Source organism: Lipotes vexillifer, unplaced genomic scaffold (assembly GCF_000442215.2).
Source record: "Lipotes vexillifer unplaced genomic scaffold, Lipotes_vexillifer_v1.1 scaffold253, whole genome shotgun sequence".
Classification (NCBI taxonomy): domain Eukaryota; kingdom Metazoa; phylum Chordata; class Mammalia; order Artiodactyla; family Lipotidae; genus Lipotes; species Lipotes vexillifer.
In genome coordinates this window covers 2441459-2457701 of record NW_006780322.1, presented here as the reverse complement: position 1 = coordinate 2457701, position 16243 = coordinate 2441459, and the positions used below count along the sequence as shown (strand labels likewise).

Below are 16243 nucleotides of genomic sequence, written 5' to 3'. Positions count from 1 at the left end.
CCCCCCCCCCTGCCGATGCAGGGGACACGGGTTCGTGCCCTGGTCTGGGAAGATCCCACATGCTGCGGACCGGCTGGGCCCGTGAGCCATTGCCGCTGAGCCTGCGCATCCGGAGCCTGTGCTCCGCAACAGGAGAAGCCACAACAGTGAGAGGCCCGTGTACAGCAAAAAGTAAAAAATAAACTCAAAATGGATCAAGGATCTAAATGTAAGACCTAAAGCAATAAAACTCTTAGAAGAAAACATATGGCAAAATCTTCACGACATTGAATTTGGCGATTTCTTGAATATGGCACCAAAAACATAGGTAACAAAAGAAAAAAATAGACAGATGGACTTGATGAAAATTTAAGAATTCTGTGCATCAGAAGACACTATCAGCAGAGTAAAAATGTAACCCACAGAATGTGAGAAAATATTTACAGATTATATATTTGATAAGGTATTAATATCCAGAAACTATACAGAACTAAAACTCAACAACAAAAAAGGCCCAATTCAAAACTGGGCAAAGGACTTCCCTGGTGGTGCAGTGGTTAAGAATCTGCCTGCCAGTGCAGGGGACATGGATTTGAGCCCTGGTCCAGGAAGGTCCCACATGCCGCGGAGCAACTAAGCCGGTGCGCCACAACTACTGAGCCTGCACTCTAGAGCCAACGAGCCACAACTACTGAGCCCCTGTGCCACAACTACTGAAGCCTGCGTGCCCTAGAGCCTGTGCTCTGCAACAAGAAAAGCCACCACAATGAGAGTAGCCCCCGCTCACTGCAACTAGAGAAAGCCTGCGCACAGCAACAAAGACCCCACGCAGCCAAAAATAAAATAAATAAATTTTAAAAAGCAGGGTCTCAAAGATATATTTGTAAACACATGTTCATAGCAGAATTATGCACAATAGCTAAAATGTGGAAGCAACCCTATTGTTCATCAACGGATGAAGGGATAAACAAAATGTGATATGTACATACAGTGAAATATTATTTAGCCTTAGAAAGGAAGGAAATTCTGCAATATGCTACTCAAAGATATGAGTCTCAAAGAAGTGACCAGAGCAAGAGGAAGCTTTTATACATTTTAGACAAAGAAACAGTACATTTGTGAAGAATTGACAAGGCAGAGGTTTGGGCTAGGGACAGTAAATGGTGAAGAGGTAAGGTTTCTGCAGCCTTCTGGTCCCTGTATTCCTTGACTCTGGTTGATAGGGATTTCTCCCTTCCTCCTGGTACAGGGAGGATACCTTTCACATAAAAAGATTTATCTCTTGCTTTCAGGGAAGAAGGGCAGGGGTGGGGGCTGAGGGGGTGGTCAGAGTGATCTTGCTTCTGCCGTCTTCTCAAACTCCTTCAGCTTAAGATCCACATTTTGGGGTGGCATGTCCTGAACCCCATCATGTGTAAATTGGTAGAAAGTACTTTGGAAAAACTATTTGGCATTATCTACTAAAGTTGACCGAGAATTTTTACTCCCTTGGTTTATGTTAGGGTAATCAACCATCCCAGTTTGCCTGGGATGAAGGGAAATGTTCCCTGGGCATAAGACTTTCAGTGCTAAAACTGTGAGAGTTCTAGGCCCCCCGGGACATTTGGTCTCCTAGTGTATAATCAAGAGATATGCATACACATGTGCACCAGGAAGCATTCAAAGGATGTTCATAGTATCATTATTTAGAATAGTTCCAAACTGCAAACAAACTGTTCAAAAACAAAATTCAAATGAGCAAATTTTAAAAACCTTATTGATTTTATTTGATGATTCATGAATTGGGCAGCATCCCATCCAGCAGATAGAAATGAGCTCCGAGAAGCTGTACAAAATGAAAGATTTTTATAGGCAGAAGAGAGCAGGACAAGGAAGTTCTAGCAAAAAGTGGATTGACTGTGTCAAGGTTGCTTTCCTTTAGGGGATGGTGGGGGTCTATGTGACAGATTACCTCACTAGCCTTGACCAGGTAATTCCAGATTGACCGGTTTAAGATTCTGTTTCCGGAAAAACTGAAAGTATAATCAAGTATTGGTTTGGTGATGTGGGGCTTAGCGTAAGTAACTCCATTTTGAGCCTGTTGTCTTGTTTTTAACAAACCCAAATGCCCTCCAACAGTGGAACAGTTAAGTTATAATATGTTCAAATAATGAGATATTATGCAGCAATAAAAATGAACAATGAAAATGTAACCATATAGGTGAAATTCACAAACATAACATTGAGTGAAAGAAGCTATATACAAGAGAATACATGCTGCATGATTATAATTATATAAAGTTTAAAAATAAAGAAATTAAAATGTTTAGGAATGCAAGATTAGGTGGTAAAACTATAATGAAAAGCAAGGAAGTGATTATCATAATTGCCAGGCCCATAATAGTGGGCCTCTGAAGGAGAGGGAAGGGATATTATTGAGAAGGGGCAAGGACCATCTTTGCAATGTTTAATTTCTTGACCTTGGTAACAGTTATATGGGTATTTACTTTGTCATGAATTATTAAGCTATACATTTCTGTTTTGTCTTTTTTTCGTGTATATATGTCATATTTCTCAAAGAGCCCCCCTCTCTCCTTTCCTCCCTCCCTCCCTCCCTTCCTTCCTTCCTTCCTTCCTTCCTTCCTTCCTTCCTTCCTTCCTTCCAAGGTTTAGCCTTGCTGGGGAAATATTAGAGAGCAACAATAAAACGCAATCATTGCTCACTAGGAATATGATGGTAGTATCCTCTCATAGGTATCGTCACATAAACTATTGCAAACCTTCAAACCATTCTCCACAATGAATGATATCTGGCATTTATCAGTCAAAATAATGACCGTTTCAAAATAGACATCTGATTATGCTCTTTGGCTTAAAATCCTTCCGCAAAGACTGGTTAAGTATATTCTAGGATAGCTCCATAAAATGAAATATTCTGCAGTCATTAAAAAAGGATGAGGTAGGTGTGTTAGGGCGAGAGAGAGACATGGCCATATATATACTAACAAACGTAAGGTAGATAGCCAGTGGGAAGCAGCCGCATGGCACAGGGAAACCGGCTCGGTTCTTTGTGGCTGTCTGGAGGGGTGGGATAGGGAGGGTGGGAGGGAGGGAGACAAAGAGGGAATAAAAATTCAAACAAAAAGAAAAAAAAAAAAAAAATAAAAAAAAAAAAAAAAAAAAAAAAAAAGGATGAGGTAGAGCCCTTTGTATTAATATAGAATAATTTCAAAGAATTAAGTCAGGGGCTTCCCTGGTGGCGCAGTGGTTGAGAGTCCGCCTGCCAATGCAGGGGACGTGGGTTCGTGCCCCGGTCCGGGAGGATCCCACGTGCTGCGGAGTGGCTGGGCCTATGGGCCATGGCCGCTGAGCCTGTGCGTCTGGAGCCTGTGAATATATAGTCCACTCTACAACAGTCTCTGGAAATAGTGTGAATAATTTTAAGGGTTTTACTAACCATTTATAAAGAAGAGTTATGCATGATTTGAGAGGCCAGACGAATGGTAGTGGTTTTCTTAACTATCGTGCTGGATTATTAATTTTAAGAGAGTGTCTCGCCCATTGCAGGATTTTTATTTATTTTTTTAATTGAAGTATAGTTGATTTACAATGTTGTGTTAATTTCTGCTGTTCAGCAAAGTGATTCAGTTATACATATATATACGTTCTTTCATTGCAGGGTTTTTAGTACATCTGACCCTCAACCATTAAGTGCCAGTAGTTCCTGAGTTATTGGGTCAAAGAACCACCCTTACAGATCTTCAAACATTAGTGGGTAGGGCCGGGGTTAGGAGCATACTGTCTCAGGTTGAGAACACTAGAAGAACAAAAGAAGAAAGAATATAAGGTCATAGAGAAAGAAAGCTGAGTGAAGAATTAGAGGAACTAACCACCTGGTCTTTAGGATTAGTTGCACAAAACTGTGAATGCTGTATTTGAATAAACAATTTTCAAAGATTATTTCAACCATAAGCAAGGCAGAAAAGCAGGTAAGGCGGGTTCATTCAAGTTCTCTCTGGGGCTTAAGTTGGGCTCTCAGTTGCCAACACCAGGGAGCTGCCAGGAAATGGACTTGTGCCTAAGGGACTCATCAGTCTTCCACTCTGACCCTCACTCAGAAGTGTTCCCCTGAGACCTGCACTTGCCTTGTCTCCCAGTGCCAGCCGGTCCCTCCTCCCTCCCAGAGGAAGGGAAGGGGAAATACCCTTGAGAGGGAGACTAATTTAAGATTTCTAATTTGATACAATGTGTTACTGGCGTTAACTAAGGAAACCCCAAATGAATTCTGCATAAAGAACTGTCTTGAGACTGTTATAACTGTGAAAAGTCACACAGACTTCCCCTCAGAAGGGGCTTGGTGGGACTTCCCTTTATGGTTTTGGGCATGGCCATCCTTCATCTAGCACTTCAGTGATAGACTGGATTATGCCCAGTTTTGGTTTCTACACTTTTAAAATGATGTAGATAAATTCAGGAGCCGGTGGAAAGGTGATCAGAGCCCAGCCCAAAGGTTTAAAGTTTTCAGCAGCGATACTATAAAAGACCACAAGATGGCAACAAAAGAACTCTAACATGCCACTTTTCTTTCTTTCTTTTTTTTTTTAAAGCTAGATTTGGGAGAGGTGATTATCAGATCAGATGTTCCTTGATGAAAACAAGAAAAAGAGTTTAAGAATGTCTATATTTTAGGTGGTGTGATGAATTGGGCGATTGGGATTGACATGTATACACTGATGTGTATAAAACTGATGACGAATAAGAGCCTGCTGTATAAAAAATAAATAAAATAAAATTCAAAAAAAAAAGAATGTCTATATTTTAAAACTTATGGGATGATCAAAATACTTGCTGTGGTAAATTTTTGCAATGCTTGCTTATTGTTTAGGCGAAGGATTTCATACATGTTAAAGAACAATATTGTGGTATCACTTATATATGAATCTAAAAAAACACCTCAAACTCATAGAAACAGAGAGTAGAAAAGTAGTTTCCAGGGACTGGGGGGTGAGGGAAATAGGGAGAGGTTGGTAAAAGGGTACAAACTTTTAGCTATAAGAGGAATAACTTCTAAGGATCTAACATAAAACGTAACCATAGTTGATAACACTGTATTGTATAATTGAAATTTACCAAGAGAGTGAAACAAATATTCTCATAATATATATGTGTGTGAATCTAGTATATATATCATTTATATAGATATATACAATATATAGTTAATTAATATATCCATCACTATATAGAGTATAATATATATAATATATAAATATATATATATAAATATATATATATATATATATATATAAGGATCTTAGTAAAAAATATATATGTAAAGCCACATGTTGAGATGGCAGTGTCACAAGAAGATGGAACCATTTCTTGGTTCCATGGACATGGACACTGTGTGACTACTTGGAACAGAACGCTCTACCAAACTGCATTGGACAGGTAGCACAAGCAAAAAATAAACTTTGTTGTGTTAATTTAAATATATCAATATATATGTATATATACACACACATATGTGATGATGGATGTTATATGGTGATGGATGTGTTAATTAACTAGGTGGGAGGAAGCCTCACAATTATATCTATGTCAAATCATTATGATGTACACTTTAAAAGTCTTACACAATTTTGTCAAGTTACCTCAACAAAGCTGAGAAAAAAAAAAGCAATATTGTTAAATGAGTTAGATATTTGTTTCTCAGACTTTAACAGGTGTCAGTATTGCCTCCTTAGCTTTCTGCCCTCTTTTTCTCTCTTTTCTGACCTCTGACCCTTTCTCTGCTTCCACCAAGACATTACCAGAGGAAAACAATATAACAAAGTGGTGAAGGGCATGGGTTATGGAGCGCTACTGCTTAAGTTCAATTAGAGACCACCAGTTATTAACTGTGTGACATTCAGCAAATTGCTTAACTCTGTGCCTTGGTTCCTTTGTCTGTAAAATAGGGATAATAATAGTGCCCACTTCATTGGCTTATTCTCAGGATTAAATGAATTGATATGTGTAAAAGCACTTAAAACAATGCCTGGCATAGAAAAATGTTAAATCTTTATGGAATTAAGGTTTCAAATTTTTCTACTCATTTATAGAGTTACATTGTTTTAATTTATTAAGCAGATGAGTTAACTGTTTGAGGATTTTCTCGTTAAAAACAAAAAACAAAAAACCTTTTGCAGAATTCCCTAGCGGTCCAGTGGTTAGCACTCTACACTTCCACTTCAGGAGGCATTGATTGGATCCCTGATTGGGGAACTAAGATCCTGCAAGTCACGTGGTGCAGCAAAAACAAAAACAAACCAAAAACCAAACTTTTAAATCAAATAGTTGCTTTTGGTGTAGGTGGCATTTAATAGCTTTTTTCTTTTCTGTCAGTCATGTTGCCCTATTTTCCACCCTTAGATAAGTCACTGAAGAGACGATGGCCTGAATTTTGTTTATTTATATGGAAGGCTTTTATTAAAGGGTTTAGGGTTGTTATATTCCAGAAAGTGAAACAAGAAAATAAAAAGACAGATTAAAGCAGAATAGATTTTTATTTTATAGATATTTGCTATCTGTATAGAAGAAAGACCTTTTCAGTAATCCAGAAGGTTTTTTTTTTTTTTTAAGGATACTATGCTTACTTATTTAACCATTTCAGGATAATATTTTTTTAGGGTTTTTTAAAATTGAAATACATAGTGATTTAAAATTTTTATAGATTATACTCCACTTACAGTTGTTATAAAATATTGGCTATATTCCCTATGCTGTACAATATATCCTTGTAGCTTATTTATTTTATTTTACTTTTTTTAAAATTTATTTTTGGCTGCATTGGGTCTTTGTTACTGTGTGCGGGCTTTCTCTGGTTTCAGTGAGCGGAGGCTACTCTTCGTTGCAGTAAGCAGGCTTCTCATTGCGGTGGCTTCTCTTGTTGCAGAGCACGGGCTCTAGGCGCGTGGGCTTCAGTAGTTGTGGCACGCGGGCTCACTAGTTGTGGCTCACGGGCTCTAGAGCGCAGACTCAGTAGTTGTGGCACACGGGCTTAGTTGCTCCGTGGCATGTGGGATCTTCCCGGACCAGGGCTCAAACCCAGATTCTTAACCACTGTGCCACCAGGGAAGTCCCCTTATTTTATACAGAGTAGTTTGTACCTCTTAATCCCATACCCCTATCTTGCCCCTTCCCCTTCCCTCTCCCCTCTGGTAACCACTAGTTTGTTTTCTATATCTGTGAATCTGTTTCTTTTTTGTTAAATTCATTTGTTTGTTTTCTTTTTTAGATTCCACATATAAGTGAAAACATCCAGTATTTGTCTTTCTCTGACTCATTTTACTAATCATACCTTCCAGGTCCATCCATGTTGTTGCAAATGGCAAAATTTCATTCTTTTTTATGGCTGAGTAGCATACCATTGTGTACATATATATCTTCTTTATCCATTCATCTGTTGATGGACACTTAGGTTGCTTCCTTGTCTTGGCTATTGTTAATAATGCTCTGTGGGACAGGAATAAAGACGCAGATGTAGAGAATGGACTTGAGGACACAGGGAGGGAGAAGTGTAAGTTGGGACGAAGTGAGAGAGTGGCGTGGACATGTATACACTACCAAATGTAAAATAGATAGCTAGTGGGAAGCAGTCGCATAGCACAGGGAGATCAGCTCTGTGCTTTGTGACCACTAGAGGGGTGGGATAGGGAGGGTGGGAGGAAGACGCAAGAGGGAGGAGATATGGGGATATATGTATATGTATATGTATAGCTAAGTCACTTTGTTATACAGTAGAAACTAACACACCATTGTAAAGCAGTTATACTCCAATAAAGATGTTAAAAAAAATAATGCTGCTGTGAACATTGGGGTACATGTATCTTTTCAAATTAATGTTTTTGTTTTCTTCAGATATATACCCTGGAGTGGAATTGCTGGATCATATGGTAGTTCTATTTTTAGTTTTTTGAAGCACCTCCATACTGTTTCCCACAGTAGCTGCACCAATTTATATTCCCACCAGCAGTATACATGGGTTCCCTTTTCTCCAAATCCTCACCAACATTTGTTATTGTGGTCTTTTGGATGATAGCCATTCTGACAGGTGTGAGGCGCTATCTCATTGTGGTTTTGATTTGCGTTTTCTGATGATTAGTGATGTTGAGCATCTTTTCATGTGCCTGTTGGTCGTCTGTTTGCGTTCTTTGGAAAAATGTCTATTCAGTTCTTCTGCCCATTTTTAAATCAAGTTGTTGTTTTTTTAATATTGAGTTGTATGAGCTGTTTATATATTTTGGATATTAACCCTTTATCAGTCATATCATTTGCAAATATCTTCTCCCATTCAGTAGGTTGTCTTTTCATTTTGTCAATGGTTCTTTTCTGTGCAAAAGCTTTTAAGTTTAAATAGGTCCCATTTGTTTATTTTTGCTTTTGTTTTCTTTCCCTCAGGAGAGAGATCAAAAAAAAAATTGCTACGATTTATACTGTTGTTGTTTTTTTTTTTCTTGTCTTACCTCATTAGCTAGGACCTGCAATGTAATGCCAAAAAAAGCAGGGAAAATGGGTATAGTGATTGAATGGCATTCCTCAAAATTCATGTCTGCCTGGAAGCTTAGAACTCATTTGGAAATTGAGTCTGCAGATGTAACCAAGGATCCAGGTGAGATAATACTGGATTAGGGTGGGCCCAAATTCCAATGAAAGCATTCTGATAAGGACAGAAAGGACACACACAGCCACAAAGAAAAGAAGGTGATGTGAAGATGAAGGCAGAGGTTGTAGTGATGTATTTACAAGTCAAGAATTGCCAGCGACTACAGGAAGTTAGGAAAGAGGGTCATGTCCCTGTTTCTCTGTTAGAGCTTTCAGGAGTAACCAACCCTGCCAATACCTTGCTTTTCGATTTTTGGTCTCCTGAAATGTGAGAATACATTTCTGTGTTTTAAGCCACCCATTTTGTGATTTATTATTACAGCCCAGGAAACTAGTGCAATGGGCATCTTCATCTTTTTTCTGGCATTACTAGTGTATTTATTTATTTAATTTCTCTGTGTGTGTGTGTGTGCGTGTGTGTGTGTGTGTTAGCTTTAAATCTGAGAGAATTTTTAAAAATTACATTCTTTTAAAAATTTATTTTGAACAGGCAATGTATTTAAATGGTTCAAATTTAAAAGTTATAAAAGGCTATACTCCAGCCACCCACTGCACACATTGTTCTGCCTCTTATTTTTTGCTTGTCACTAAATATAGCTCAGTGATTATTCTTGATTATTTTACAGATTCCTTGGTCATTTGTACAATTTCACAGTATTTTTATTTGTTGAATGTACCATAGTTTTGTTTTTTTTTTGCAGTACGCGGGCCTCCCACCGCTGCGGCCTCTCCCGCTGCGGAGCACAGGCTCCGGACGCGCAGGCCCAGCGGCCATGGCTCACGGGCCCAGCCGCTCCGCGGCACGTGGGATCCTCCCGGACCGGGGCACGAACCCGCCTCCCCTGCATCGGCAGGCGGACCCCCAACCACTGCGCCACCAGGGAAGCCCAATGTACCATAGTTTTTAAACTAATTCCTTACTGGTGGATATTTAGGATGTTCTCAGTTCTTTTGCAATTACAAATATTGCTCAGTGAATAATCTTATATGTTTGTACAATTATGAGTACATCACCAGGATAAATACCTAGTAGTAGAATTCCTAGTAATTCCTAGGAATTGTTGTTTCAAAGAGCATGTGCTTTTGTAATTTTGATAGATATCGCCAAATTGTCCTCCACAGAGATCATAACAGTTTACAATCCAAATAGAAATATATGGGGGTGCTGCTCTCGGCCTTAGCGCCATCTTCTGATAAACCTCCGCGCCATAGGACCGGAGTGGAGGAAGATTCGAATGCGCATGCCGAAGCGCAAAAGAAAGGTGAAGCGGGTGTCAGAGTAAACTCTTGCACCCATGGAAGCCACAGGAGCAGAAACAAGGGAAGCCAGAGGCCAGGGACGCTGGTACAAATTGTTGGACTGCGTGCCTACTGTCTAGAACTTGTCTCAATGGATCTGAAACATCTATGGCCATTCTGATGGCCTTGACCACCTTTGAGAGTCCCACCTTGCTCTTATCAAAACAGCCTCCTTTGCTCCTTTGCCCTGGACTCGGGACATTCTGGACTAGTTCTGTTCTCAGTTGTGACTGAATGTAACGTGTACAATAAATTGTCTTTCTTGCTATCTTAGCTGAAGAAAAAAATATATATATGGGGGTGCTGATCACCCACACTCTAACCAACGTAAGTCATACTTTTTGATCTATGCTAATCTGATAACAATAACAATGAGTTATTTTTTCCTTTTTGATTTATAGGTGCTGTGTCGGGAAACTAGTCCTTTGTTCGAAATATGCTTTACAAATATTTTCCCTGATAATTTACTCTTTAATAACGTTTTCCACACTTTCTGATTTTGTGAATTTTTTTGTAAATTGTTTTTTTTCCCTTGGTGCTAGTATGTAGTTGTGATAGGTGTCAAGCCAGAAAACAATAGTAATTTAGCCTGCCTGAGAGATTGTATTTTCAAAGAATCCTTATGTGACTTCGGCAATCTTTAGTTAAAACTTGAGGGCTCTTATTCTGTGTTTCAGTTAAAATTTTAAATCTGAGAACTGTATCTTGAAGGACACATAAGTTTTGCAAAGTTTGCTTTGGCACGAGGGAAAAACTGTGGTCACTGTAAAAAAAAAAAAGAAAGAAAAATAAGCAGGAAAAAAACCCTCTCAATCTCTTCCACTGTTAACACCAGGCTTTTTATGACATATACTTTTGGATATATGATTGCATATATATTTTGTTGTTTAAAAATGGGAACATACTATAGATACCTTAAACTTTTTCAGCTAATCGTACAAATCTAAAAAATGTAATAAGTTAATAATATTCTATTATATGAATATAAAACAGTTATGTGGTCTGTCCTCAATTATTGCTGCATGCTCTTCCTTTTCTTCATAGTTATTCATTATTGCCTATTCTCAACACTTGGCCTTGGCCATCTGCTCTTCTCACTCAGTATTATCTCCCCAGGTAATCTTATCCATGGTTTTCAGCTTCAATTATTATATACATGCCAGTGACTTCCAAATTTACATCTCCTAAGCCTCTTCTGAGCCCCAGCCTAGATATCTAACTGCCTATTTAGCACTTCTAATTGTGTCAAAGACACCTCAAACTCTGCGTATCCAAGCTAAACAGAACTAATGAATCCCCTCTCCCCCAAACCTGGCAGTCTTCCAGTGTTCCCTGTGTAAGTGAATAGCAAGATCATCTGTCCCACTGAATAAGCCATAAATTTAGGAATCACCATTGCTGCGTATTTCACCTCTTCCCTCTATCTACTGTATTACCAAACCATACCAATTTTTCCTCTTAAATATCTCAAGTCTTTCTTGTCTTACTGTTTTCAATGCCAGCGTCTTAGTCTCTGCTATGATCTTTGGCCAGACCAGCTGGTTTCCTGGACCCAATCAGGTATTTTTTGTAAGATACAATAAAAATAAGTTCCTGGAAAAAATGAAATAACTAACAAAGATATACAAAGTACAAGCCTCACATTTTATTAGATTTAACAGACATAAAACTGCTCTGTCAAATTGGTATAAACGTTTCTGAACACTCAATGTTTGCACGTAACTTGATGTGTTGCATCCCCAGTGCTTAGCACAATGCCTGGCATATAGAAGACATATAGAATAAATAATAAGTATTTGTGAAACAAAAGATATAACTTCGGCAATTTAAGTTGTTTCCAGTGATTGGCCATTTTGAATACTATGAGAATTTTCTCATAGTATAGTTAAGTCTTCATTTCTTTTTTTTTAAATTGAAATAATAGTTGATTTACAATGTTGTGTTAGTTTCTGGTGTACAGCAAAGTGATTCAGTTATACATACATACATATATATATATATATATATATATACACATATATATATTCTTTTTCATATTCTTTTCCATTATGGTTTATTACAGGATACTGAATATATTTCCCATTCTATATATAGTAGTTTGCATCTGCTAGTCCCAAACTCCCAATCCAACCCTCCCCCAACTCCCTTCCCCCTTGGTCTGTTCTATGTCTGTGAATCTGTTTCTGTTTCGTAGATAAGTTCATTTGTGTCATATTTTAGATTCCACATATAAGTGATATCATATGGTATTTGTCTTTCTCTTTCTGACTTACTTGGTAAATTGGGAGGTTGGGATTGACATATATTGTACACACTACTGTATATAAAATAGGTAACTAATAAGGACCTACTGTATAGCACAGGGAACTCTACTCAATTCTCTGTAATGACCTATATGGGAAAAGAATCTAAAGAAGAGTGGATATATGTATAACTGATTCACTTTGCTGTACCCCTGAAACTAACACAACATTGTAAATCAACTATACTCCAATAAAAATAAAATAAAATAAAAAATACGGGTGTCCTGGCTGTCCAGTGGTTAGGACTCTATGCTTCCACTGCAGGGGGCCTGGGTTCAATCCCTGGTGGGGAATTAAGATCCCTCAGGCCACGCAGCACAGCCAAAATAGATAGATAAATAAATAAATAAATAAACTAAAAAGATAAATAAATAAATAACCCTGGCAACCATACGTTTGTTTTCTACATCTGTGACTGTATTTCTGTTTTGTAAATAAGTTCATTTGTACCATATTTTAGATTCCACATATAAGCGATATCATATGATATTTGTCTTTCTGTGTCTGACTTACTTCACTCAGTATGACAATCTGTAGGTCCATCCAGGTTGCTGCAGATGGCATTATTTCACTCTCTTTTATGACTGAGTAATATTGCATTGTACATATGTACCACATCTTCTTTATCCATTCATCGGTCGATGGACACTTAGGTTGCTTCCATGTCTTGGCTATTGTAAATAGTGCTGCAATGAATATTGGGGTGCATGTATCTTTTCGAATTATGGTTTTCTCCGGATATATGCACAGGATTAGAATTGCTGGATCATATGGCAGCTTTATTTTCAGGGTTTTTTTTTTTTTTTTTTTTTTTTTGCGGTATGCAGGCCTCTCACTGTTGTGGCCTCTCCCGTTGTGGAGTACAGGCTCCGGACGCGCAGGCTCAGCGGCCATGGCTCACGGACCCAGCCTATCCGCGGCATGTGGGATCCTCCCGGACCGGGGCACGAACCCGTGTCTCCTGCATCGGCAGGCGGACTCCCAACCACTGCGCCACCAGGAAAGCCCCTATTTTCAGTTTTTTAAGGAACCTCCATACTGTTCTCCATAGTGGCTATACCAATGTACATTCCCACCAACAGGGTAGGAGGGTTCCCTTTTCTCCACACCCTCTCCAGCATTTGTTATTTATAAGTCTTCATTTCTTTAGAATCAATTCCTATATATAAAATTGCTATATCCAGTGTGGATACATTTTTAAAATTTTTTTATTGGGGTATAATTGCTTTGCAATGGTGTGTTAGTTTCTGCTTTATAACAAAGTGAATCAGTTATACATATACATATATCCCCATATCTCCTCTCTCTTGCGTCTCCCTCCCACCCTCCCTATCCCACCCCTCTAGGTGGTCACAAAGCACCGAGCTGATCTCCCTGTGCTATGCAGCTGCTTCCCACTAGCTATCTGTTTTACATTTGATAGTATATATATGTCCATGCTACTCTCTCACTTCTTCCCAGCTTACCTTTCCCCCTCACCGTGTCCTCAAGTCCATTCTCTACGTCTACGTCTTTATTCCTGTCCTGCCCCTAGGTTCTTCAGAACCTTTTTTTTTTTTTTTTTTTTTTTAGATTCCATATATATGTGTTAGCATATGGTATTTGTTTTTCTCTTTCTGACTTACTTCACTCTGTATGACAGACTCTAGGTCCAAGGGGTGGATACATTTTTAAAAAAGGTTTTTTTTTTAAAATTCCCTGGTGGTCCAGTGGTTAGAACTCAGTGATTTTACTTTGGGGGCCCGGGTTCCATTCCTGGTTGGGGAACTAAAATCCCTCAAGGCACGAGGCATGGCCACAATATTTTTTAAAAAAAGATTTTTGTTAAGCTAAATTGCCTTCTAGAAAGACTGCATCCCCATCGATATTGAATGGGAAAGCTCATTTCTGTTCCATAGGAACAGGCCTCTTTCTCTGTTAAGCTCCTTCAATCAATTTGACTGTTTCAGTCTTGGCCTCTGTCTTCAGGCAGCTTTGAGGTGGGGAGGCACAGCTTATCTTCCACTTGTCCCCAGTCTGCATCCCAGAGACTGGCTCACCTATGTGGTATTTACCTTCATCCCACCTAGAGCCGTTTGGAGTGGGCTGGAGGAGGCAGGAAGGACCTTGGCCCTTCAGCTGTCCTGGTTCTTTGGCTCTTCCTGGATCCTGATCAAATCTCCCATTGTGTCTCCTTCTTTACTTTAGCATGCAGTAGAAGTTTTGGCTTTTGCACCCTAGTAAGTTTATTATATCTGACTCACACCATTTTGGGATTTCTGTCTAGGCAATAAAGGTACCTCTTTGCAAGGCCATCTATCGTATTTCCAATTTGCTTTCAGATGGACCATTTTGACTGAAGCTTGTTCTTTCCTGCAAGAATTATATGCCAGAAGTAGCCAATTATATGACTTAGAATAGTTTTTGACTTTGAGATACAGAAAAAAACAATTCAAACAAATTTATTGTCTTATGTAACCGGAAGTTCAGCAGTAGGGTGGGCTTCAAACTGCTAAACATCAGCAATGGCTCATTTATGTCATTATAGACCCAGGTTTATTCCTCTCTTCATCTGCTATTATCAGTAGAGGCTTCATCCTACAGTAGAGGCTTCATCCTAAGACTGGCTTCTTGTGGTGGCAGGGAAGCTGCCAGTAACTGTGGAGAGCACCAGAGACTTCCTTGGTGATTTCTTGGAATAGAGGCAGGGAGGGTCTTTCAACTAAAATGAAATAAATCTTGTCCCTTAGTCTGATTGGAACAACCTAAGTCATGTGTTCACATGTAAAATTTTCTAAAATCCTCTAAAGCTTTAGGTGTGATAGGCACAAAGTCAGTGTTCCAAGTTACAGCGGTTTTAACGAGCTCCTTTGTAACCACAGAATAAGACTTGTTACTTCCCAGCCAGGAATAGAAGAATCTTCATGGCATTCCATACTGTAAGGTCTATCATTGCCACCCCTCCCCTTTTCCATATCAATTTATATATTTGTTAGGACTCTGGTTTGCAAGTGACAAATACCCAACTCAAACTGGCTTAAAGAAAATGGGAATTTATTTACACATGGAACTGACAGGGCTGTGGAATAGACTGGATTTGGGCATGCCTGGATATAAGGGCTCAAGTGATGTCATCTACGTCCTCCTTTTCTCTCTAATAGGTTTTCTCCATTTGGTAGTCATGAGAGCCACCAGAAGCTCAAGACTCACATGTTATCAGCTTAGCAACCTTGGCAGAGAGAGAGCATCTTTTCTGATATGTCTGGCAGAAAAATCCCAGAGAAGATTCTGATTGGCTATGTCCTCATTCCTGAATCAATTACTGTGACCATGGGAATGGAATATTCTGACTGGTCATGTGTCTACTGTGGTCACGGGAGGCAGATCAGCCACACCTAAACAATTTAGAAGTGGTTCCCTTCTGGAAAAGGGTTTGGTTGCTGGAAGAAGGCAGGATGAATGCTGGGAAGGCAAAAATAACAGCTGCTCACTATAATGGTATTTTAGCAATTCGAAGGAGGTCAATTTGGCTAGAGCAGTGGCTCTCAAATTGTGGTCCCCAGACCTACTGAATCAGAAACTCAGCAATCTGTGTTTAATAAACCCACCAGATGATTCTGATACGGGATAAAGTTTGAGATCCAGTGATAAAGAGGTTTCCCTCAGGGGCTATGGAAGTGCAATGGAGCTAGCAATTAATTCTGGGTATGGGGGGATTTCTTAGGGCAGGTGGAATCTATCTGGGTCCTAAAGTAGGAGGTGGACCTCATGTGTGAGGAAATTTCCATTTCGTACTCTCTAACTTCCTACTTTTCTTTTTCACTGAAGCTTGGCTGATGCCAATTTACCATATTTATCCTGCCTCTTTGAGCCACTGTGACTCATCTTTTCTTTCTCCTAGAATATCCTTCTTTTTCTCTTCACTGATTCAAACCCTAGCCATCCTTGAAGGTTCAGCTCAAACTTTCGTCTTTTCCAGGAAATCTTACCTGATAATCTCAATTTTCACATGCTTAATGCTTCCTTATATACCAGGTACTGGTATATAAGGTGTACTCTTT

General features: G+C 39.1%; 1 pseudogene; it reads left to right on the top strand.

Moving 5' to 3' along the window:
• Window positions 1-16243, top strand: part of LOC103075630 (ATP synthase F(0) complex subunit C3, mitochondrial-like) — a 51804-nt pseudogene that overhangs the window by 31558 nt on the left and 4003 nt on the right.